Source organism: Lytechinus variegatus, chromosome 7 (genome assembly GCF_018143015.1).
Source record: "Lytechinus variegatus isolate NC3 chromosome 7, Lvar_3.0, whole genome shotgun sequence".
Lineage (NCBI taxonomy): Eukaryota > Metazoa > Echinodermata > Echinoidea > Temnopleuroida > Toxopneustidae > Lytechinus > Lytechinus variegatus.
The window spans coordinates 41069947-41080247 of record NC_054746.1 but is presented as its reverse complement, the minus strand read 5'-3'; positions in this window follow the sequence as shown (position 1 = coordinate 41080247).

The window sequence follows — 10301 nt, the reverse complement described above, 5'->3', positions numbered from 1 at the left end:
GGCTTTTGAGGATGCGTAGGCAAACACTGGAACAGGGCACTGCCTGCATATGCGTCCCTAGGAACGCGGCCTTATAAATAAGAGCATCATGATAAGTGCAGAGCTTGATATACCAGCAAACATGACAAAGTACAACTATATCCTTGGAAAAAAATATTTCCATTTTCATGATTTTTTACTCTTCATGGCTGATTTGATGACATTAGAAATATTGGCTGGCTATTCTTTTGCCCTCGTCTAAAGGCTTGGGCCAATATGATTTTTTTGTACGCAATAATGATGTTCCCCTCAAGGCCAGTCAATATTGTACAATAAGATAATGTTCAATTCGAAAGAAAAAAAATCAGCACAAATCGATTACGTACTGGACTTTAGATCACAGTCATGTTATGATTTCTTGAATTCAATGGTAAAATCATTAAGATGGTAAAAATCATACTATAATATCTCGGAAGTAATGTTAGCAATAATTGGCAAAAAAGCAGTTATAAATTTTTACATCAAGCGTATGTACAATGGTAGTAAAAGGATTTATTTCAAAACATTATCAAGAACACGAAAATCGTATATATATATGTATCAAAGTTAGTGCATAATTAATTACCATATCGTTGTCTAAACCTAGCACTGTTTTTTATTTGATTACTGTACAAACCAGTAGAATGTTCTATGAACAGCAGGCCCAGGCGAAGTTAAACGTGATTTTACTGAACCCAAACTGACATCTCATTTTCCCCATATGCATACATAACATTTAAATTTTTGGCGGGGTGTGGGTACATAATATTCTTGCCGATTGATATATACTTTTCATCAGTCCGTGAGTAGCGCGAATCGTCTATTGGTAGAAAATACAATTCAGTCACGGCGCAACAGGGTCTACCAATGCCTCTTCCATTCGGAAATGTAATCTAAAGGTTGGTTGGTCGGTGTTGGCGCTCTTCAATCTATGTGGATTATATCCTCTAGGTCTTTCAGATTTATAAACTTAGACTAGTCTGCCCTGTCAAATATCGAAGTGCAATCATTACGATTAGTTATACCTCCCCCATTGTTGTGCATCTTTGGAATAATGAAATAAGCTTATTTTGTATACCTCGATCGGGTAGACGTTTCACATTCTTGTGTAGAGCTAGAGGGCGCTCTCCCTTTCATCAGGGGATGATGATTCTTTCAATGGCTTCCTGTACATAAAGCTAACTTCGTCATTCGTCGGGGAATATATTACACCCGTTACCTGTCCTCCTTTTATCAACATCTTGATGACTTTAATCAGCAGTTTAATGATTTTTATCAGCAGATTCAGACCAGAATATACGAGTTTAATCAAAATGATCAAATTATCCGACTGCAACAGGACTTTAAGATCCTTCACATATGTGTATGTGACATACGTATTAATGATCGTTTGTGGGGCAGCTTCCAGAAGGGATTCCCAAGTGCTTATGAATTTGGCCATGTCCGTTATCGACATTCTCCTGTATTCAAGCAATGAGGTACGATGCTCAATAGTCACCATCTCTTTTGGGTTCTTACCGCGACAGAATAAGTACCTTATCCAAAGCACCCAGCTGTGACACGCCAACACGAGCACCAATATGGGCCCGATAAAGAAAAAAATAGAAGAAACACAATCAATCAGGACCATGGCCAAGACTGCCATGGGATTGACGCCATCTGAGGGAGAGGCGGTTTGATTCGTGAGGGATGCAAGAGTGCAGCCTATCAGTGGAATGTACGACACAAGAGTTTGCAAAACGGTGATTTTACCGAAAATTCCTTCATCTGAAGTAGTCCGGTCAAAATATAACGCCGCTATCCACATTGCCTGGAATCGGAACGATAGAATCAGAACAGCTATCAGTATCCACGCAAAGTAATTCGGAATTGTGTCATCTCTGAAATATCGATCGATCAGTAGAATGTCAGTAATGATATCAACGACGATTGACCATTGCGTATAAATCCTCATGAAATCAGTTATTGCCGTTATTATTGGTGAGATGCAATTGGAACAAGACTTGCAACACGATATAAAAGGCGAACAACATTTTTTGCACGAGTTGCAACATTTCTGACAACATTTGCAACATCCTGCATTTTTCCCATCTTTACCTTCCGGAACCTTGGTAGATTCACCCTGGGCCATGGCGGTCATATACAATCATACAACGGATCCCCTTCAAAACTTGACTAAGTTTTTAGGTAATATGGAAGTCGCGTATAAGTGCACAAGATGATTATAGTGAATTCACCCTCTCCGCGGCTCTATTTCGGAATCTCTTCAGGCAAGTTTATAAGCGAAATGAAATACAGATATTGCAGGAGCACGTATTGATCACTCGTCTGGACAGCGTAGTCTTTTTACTCAGCTTTTGGTTAGACCATGCAGCTTTCCTGTAACTTGGTTTTTATACCATGTGGAACGAACTCCAGTCCGTTTCCGCGAATTTATCAACCAATCGCGAAGAGCGTGCAAACTACTGATGCAGATCAGCAAGCACGAAGGGAGTTGTCCTCACACATGCGCGATACGATCCGACGCAAGAATTAATGAGCTCTCATTTTTGTCAAACTTACAATAGATATTTCAAAGTGATTACGTAATCGTATTGAACTCGTGATTTACTCCACCATTTCCCGCCAAATTGGCCTACGCAGCATCACCGGAGGTGATGTTTTTGTCCTGTGGTTTTGGACTGGTGACCGCCCGAAAAATTGGAAAGCACTCGTCTCGACTGATCACGTCTTTCATTCGTGATTTTCGAGGGAATACGCAGAACGCTTTCGAGAACATAATAGAAAGTATATTGGAAAATGACCGAATTCATTACACCGTGAAACTAAAAAGTCTTTTGTCGAAAATTGGTGAATCAAGCCAGCAGTTTCGTCCTGCATGGATTCTGGAAAAGGACACGTTTGCAATTTTTTCATCAGCTCCAAAACGAAACTGCTGTTGCGGTTCAATAATTATTATGATAATTATTATTTACATAGACATCCCAGCAAGTGGTTTGCATTTTGAATTGTTGCTCAATCTCAGCCGGGTCTGATATTTTGATGAATTTATTCAATTGAGAAAGCTAATATGAACTTGAAAATAATGTAAGTTGTCTCTCGACTCGGTAATTATCCCAGGTGGTATAATTTGAGGGCGTTAATTAAAGTTCATATATTTATATTTTCCAGTGCATATTTTCAATCGACTAATGTCTTTTACAACCAGTACTGTGCTCATTGAATGATGGAAAGAGCATGGAGTTAATACTTCTCTCCCTCTCTCTCTCTCTCGCTTTACACACATTCTCTTTTTATCTCTCATTCTTTCTATCCTGCATGCTTATCCCTCTGTTCTATTATGCATGCCATGAAATATTTACTGAAAGTAGACTTTAGGTGTAATTAAATACTGTTATTTTAGTTTATTTCTAATGTTCCACAAATCGTTTATTCCTTTTACACTACTTTCTATTTATGTATCAAACAAGAATATTGGCAAATGCCAATGATGTTTAAATGAATTCATCCATCCATTCACTTTTTTTTCAATGCATTCACTTAAATTCTTCTATTCGCTCTGCATCGCGTTGCGAACACTCCTTATTGCCCTCAATCTCAAAATGCTGAAAAGAATCTCTCTTCAAAGAAACTGATGACAATTGTTACAATGAAATGATTACGTAATCGCTTTGAGCTGGAGGTTGCAGATCGATCGTATAAACTATACGCACAGCCGTCACGCACCAACGTACGCACTGTGAGCTTGACGTAAAACACTGAAAAGGGCCAGAGCCTGCATGGAACTTGTTACATAATGCTTTTGTCATAAAAACACTAACAAACAATAATAAAAAAATCCTGGCAACCAAAATGCCTTTAGCAGTGGCGTAACTACCCCCCCCCATTTTATGTTTGGTGTTATAATCGTGTAAAAATTGACTTGACACCAACACCAAAAGGTCAACACTTCGAGTGATTATTGTTTTATGTAGTGATATATGTTTTTTATGACCACTTACAGTGAATGCCCCATTTAAAAGTGTTAATATAAAACATTTCCAGTAGGTGCTTACGCTCGCATTAGTGCATAGGCTGATCCAAGGGGCAGAGGGGGCCAGGCTCTCTGTTGGTGGTGCAAAAAAGGGGGGGGGGGAAGAAGAGCTGAAATTTTTGTATATATTGACCCCAAACAGGGAATATATTTTAGAAAATCCTTTAAGACTCTACATATCTCAGCCTAATCAGCTAATACCATCCTTTGCTGATTTTGTTAGAATTTTATCTAAACAAATTTAGCACTTTTTGTAGACATGATAATCATGATTACCATACGCATCTCACTAATCAAATACTTCTAGCGCGAAGTGCGAGCTGAAAATTTAGAAAATTCAGACCTGAAGAGGGGCATTCTAAGGTTTGTTTGCAGGAATTCACTAAGACCGTCCGTTTTTCACTAACCAAATGATGCGAGCGCGACGCGCGAGCTGAAATTTTTTTATATTGAGATCAGAAAAGATTGACATTTTAAGGACTAATTTTAGGAATTCATGAAGAGCAGACATCTCACCAATCAACTAATGCGACCGTTAGCACGGACAGGAAATGTTTTATATTAAATAAGGCAATCACTTTAAGTAGTCATGAAAATGAAGCAAATGTCACTACATGTAATAATAATAACTAGAATTTGGCGTATAGTATGTTGATATGAAAACGGGAGGTTTTAGTACAGCAGGATTATATATCTCGTTAAACAGTCTATGCGAGCACCAGGAACAATAAAGACATACACTGTAGGCCCTGAGCAAAAATTGTTTCATAAAGCTGATACGTTTTGACAATCAGGCCTGAAAAGGGATATTTTGAAAACTATATGGCATACTTGAAAATAATAAGTACCTGATAAATCAAAATTTGCGAGCACGTAGAGCGAGCAGATAATGTTGATATTCAGACCATAAAACTGACATTTGTACAGAGCACAAACTAATGAAAGTTTGATTTCTGAGGTGAAATATGTTTTGAATATTGACTTCCAAACTTGATATTTTAAGCTCAATATTGAACAAGTTATGTAAACCACCTAACAGTGCGAGCGCAGAGCGTGAGCGAAACTTTCATAGAGGCATGAAAAATTATTTTTATTTTCCAAGTCTTCCCCTCATTTTATTTTTTTTTTATTAGTCACTCGTCTTCCTCATTTTATTTGTTTCCTCTCTTTTCCTTTTTTTTCTTTCTTTCCTTTTTTCCTATTTTTGCTCCGCCAATAGATCCCCCTGGATGAGCTTATGTTATACATGTACAAATAGTAGGGGGGGACATTTGATATTGTGTCCCCCTAATATTTTGAGTAGGGGGGACACGCCCAGCCTGGACACGCCCCCCCCCCCCTCACCCTGTCCCCCTGGGACTAAGTTTTTAGGTAATATGGAAGTCGCGTATAAGTGCACAAGATGATTATAGTGAATTCACCCTCTCCGCGGCTCTATTTCGGAATCTCTTCAGGCAAGTTTATAAGCGAAATGAAATACAGATATTGCAGGAGCACGTATTGATCACTCGTCTGGACAGCGTAGTCTTTTTACTCAGCTTTTGGTTAGACCATGCAGCTTTCCTGTAACTTGGTTTTTATACCATGTGGAACGAACTCCAGTCCGTTTCCGCGAATTTATCAACCAATCGCGAAGAGCGTGCAAACTACTGATGCAGATCAGCAAGCACGAAGGGAGTTGTCCTCACACATGCGCGATACAATCCGACGCAAGAATTAATGAGCTCTCATTTTTGTCAAACTTACAATAGATATTTCAAAGTGATTACGTAATCGTATTGAACTCGTGATTTACTCCACCATTTCCCGCCAAATTGGCCTACGCAGCATCACCGGAGGTGATGTTTTTGTCCTGTGGTTTTGGACTGGTGACCGCCCGAAAAATTGGAAAGCACTCGTCTCGACTGATCACGTCTTTCATTCGTGATTTTCGAGGGAATACGCAGAACGCTTTCGAGAACATAATAGAAAGTATATTGGAAAATGACCGAATTCATTACACCGTGAAACTAAAAAGTCTTTTGTCGAAAATTGGTGAATCAAGCCAGCAGTTTCGTCCTGCATGGATTCTGGAAAAGGACACGTTTGCAATTTTTTCATCAGCTCCAAAACGAAACTGCTGTTGCGGTTCAATAATTATTATGATAATTATTATTTACATAGACATCCCAGCAAGTGGTTTGCATTTTGAATTGTTGCTCAATCTCAGCCGGGTCTGATATTTTGATGAATTTATTCAATTGAGAAAGCTAATATGAACTTGAAAATAATGTAAGTTGTCTCTCGACTCGGTAATTATCCCAGGTGGTATAATTTGAGGGCGTTAATTAAAGTTCATATATTTATATTTTCCAGTGCATATTTTCAATCGACTAATGTCTTTTACAACCAGTACTGTGCTCATTGAATGATGGAAAGAGCATGGAGTTAATACTTCTCTCCCTCTCTCTCTCTCTCGCTTTACACACATTCTCTTTTTATCTCTCATTCTTTCTATCCTGCATGCTTATCCCTCTGTTCTATTATGCATGCCATGAAATATTTACTGAAAGTAGACTTTAGGTGTAATTAAATACTGTTATTTTAGTTTATTTCTAATGTTCCACAAATCGTTTATTCCTTTTACACTACTTTCTATTTATGTATCAAACAAGAATATTGGCAAATGCCAATGATGTTTAAATGAATTCATCCATCCATTCACTTTTTTTTCAATGCATTCACTTAAATTCTTCTATTCGCTCTGCATCGCGTTGCGAACACTCCTTATTGCCCTCAATCTCAAAATGCTGAAAAGAATCTCTCTTCAAAGAAACTGATGACAATTGTTACAATGAAATGATTACGTAATCGCTTTGAGCTGGAGGTTGCAGATCGATCGTATAAACTATACGCACAGCCGTCACGCACCAACGTACGCACTGTGAGCTTGACGTAAAACACTGAAAAGGGCCAGAGCCTGCATGGAACTTGTTACATAATGCTTTTGTCATAAAAACACTAACAAACAATAATAAAAAAATCCTGGCAACCAAAATGCCTTTAGCAGTGGCGTAACTACCCCCCCCCCCCATCGCCTGCCCCCCCAAAAAAAAAATGTAAAAAAAGAAAGAAAGAGAAACGTAGTGAGGGGTTGAGAAAAAATTATTGTATATCATTATTTTAGTAAGAAATATTTTTTCACAACTTTATGAGACATTATTTGTTTAGGGCCTTTGCGTTCATCATTCCTGATGCTCGCATTGTCTGTTGACTAATGTATATAATCATGTTGTACCAAAATATCTCGTTCTCAAGTCAATGGGTGATTCCAGTATTGGTGTTGGTGCTGAAATTAGGATTGCTTCCCCTTGCTCCAAAACTTATCCGGAGTTTGTAAAACTGATCCAGATCACATTATTGACATCTCAACAACTAGTGAGTGACTTTTCCGGACCATCTTCATTTTATGTTTGGTGTTATAATCGTGTAAAAATTGACTTGACACCAACACCAAAAGGTCAACACTTCGAGTGATTATTGTTTTATGTAGTGATATATGTTTTTTATGACCACTTACAGTGAATGCCCCATTTAAAAGTGTTAATATAAAACATTTCCAGTAGGTGCTTACGCTCGCATTAGTGCATAGGCTGATCCAAGGGGCAGAGGGGGCCAGGCTCTCTGTTGGTGGTGCAAAAAAGGGGGGGGGAAGAAGAGCTGAAATTTTTGTATATATTGACCCCAAACAGGGAATATATTTTAGAAAATCCTTTAAGACTCTACATATCTCAGCCTAATCAGCTAATACCATCCTTTGCTGATTTTGTTAGAATTTTATCTAAACAAATTTAGCACTTTTTGTAGACATGATAATCATGATTACCATACGCATCTCACTAATCAAATACTTCTAGCGCGAAGTGCGAGCTGAAAATTTAGAAAATTCAGACCTGAAGAGGGGCATTCTAAGGTTTGTTTGCAGGAATTCACTAAGACCGTCCGTTTTTCACTAACCAAATGATGCGAGCGCGACGCGCGAGCTGAAATTTTTTTATATTGAGATCAGAAAAGATTGACATTTTAAGGACTAATTTTAGGAATTCATGAAGAGCAGACATCTCACCAATCAACTAATGCGACCGTTAGCACGGACAGGAAATGTTTTATATTAAATAAGGCAATCACTTTAAGTAGTCATGAAAATGAAGCAAATGTCACTACATGTAATAATAATAACTAGAATTTGGCGTATAGTATGTTGATATGAAAACGGGAGGTTTTAGTACAGCAGGATTATATATCTCGTTAAACAGTCTATGCGAGCACCAGGAACAATAAAGACATACACTGTAGGCCCTGAGCAAAAATTGTTTCATAAAGCTGATACGTTTTGACAATCAGGCCTGAAAAGGGATATTTTGAAAACTATATGGCATACTTGAAAATAATAAGTACCTGATAAATCAAAATTTGCGAGCACGTAGAGCGAGCAGATAATGTTGATATTCAGACCATAAAACTGACATTTGTACAGAGCACAAACTAATGAAAGTTTGATTTCTGAGGTGAAATATGTTTTGAATATTGACTTCCAAACTTGATATTTTAAGCTCAATATTGAACAAGTTATGTAAACCACCTAACAGTGCGAGCGCAGAGCGTGAGCGAAACTTTCATAGAGGCATGAAAAATTATTTTTATTTTCCAAGTCTTCCCCTCATTTTATTTTTTTTTTATTAGTCACTCGTCTTCCTCATTTTATTTGTTTCCTCTCTTTTCCTTTTTTTTCTTTCTTTCCTTTTTTCCTATTTTTGCTCCGCCAATAGATCCCCCTGGATGAGCTTATGTTATACATGTACAAATAGTAGGGGGGGACATTTGATATTGTGTCCCCCTAATATTTTGAGTAGGGGGGACACGCCCAGCCTGGACACGCCCCCCCCCCCCTCACCCTGTCCCCCTGGGATTTCCGCCCATGGTTCTATCATGCATTCCATGAAATATTTACTGAAAGTAGACTTTACGTGTAATTGGATACTGTTGTTTTGGTTTATTTGCTTATGATTTCAGAAATTGTATATTTGTTTTGTACTTCTTTGTAATTTTGTTTTAAACAAGAATATTGGCAAATGCCAATGATGTAATAATAAACACATTCATTCACGTAATGGATTTTTTTTTAAATACAAAAATTCTTCAATTCGCTCTGCATCGCGTTGCGAACACTCTTATTGCCCTCAATCTCAAAATGCTGAAAAGAATCTCTCTTCAAAGAAACTGATGACAATTGTTACGATGAAATGATTACGTAATCGCTTTGAGCTGGAGGTTGCAGATCGATCGTATAAACTATACGCACAGCCGTCACGCAACAACATAGCTGTGAGCTTGACGTAAAACACTGAAAAGGGCCAGATCCTGCATGGAACTTGTTACATAACGCTTTTGTCATAAAAACACTAACAAACAATAATTAAAAAAAATCCTGGCAACCAAAATGCCTTTAGCAGTGGCGTAACTACCTCCCCATCGCCTGCCCCCCCAAAAAAATGTAAAAAAGAAAGAATGAAAGAAAGAAAGAAAGAGAAACGCAGTGAGGGGTTGAGAAGAAATTATTGTATATCATTATTTTAGTAAGAAATATTTTTTTCAGAACTTTATGAGACATTATTTGTTTAGGGCCTTTGCGTTCATCATTCCTGATGCTCGCATTGTCTGTTGACTAATGTATAAAATCATGTTGTACCAAAATATGATTTCAAAGAAACTGATGACAGTTGTTACAATGAAATGATTACATAATCGCTTTGAGCTGGAGGTTGCAGATCGATAGAGTCCGTAAAACACTGAAAAGGGTCAAAGAACCTAGGACTTGTTACACAACGCTTTTGCCATAAAACACCAACAGACAACAAAAATTCTGGCAACCAAATAATGCCTTTAGGAGTGGCGTATTAACTAGTCCCCCCCCGCCCCCATCGACTGGCCAAACAAAAAAAAATCGGAAAATGAGAAAAAACAGGGAGAAAGAAAGAGAAACGTAGCGGGGAATGAGAAGAAATTATTGTATAATATTTGATGTTATCTGGTATTAAGAAATATATTTTCATAACTTTAATTAAATAATACACAGCATTTATTATGCGCCATCAATCTAGTAAAGTATACAACTCCCAAGAATGTTCTGTAATCTGACTGGTTCTGATCGGATCACATGAAATCAGCGAATTGCACTATTGCATCCAAAACGCACTATCCTGCAATCAGG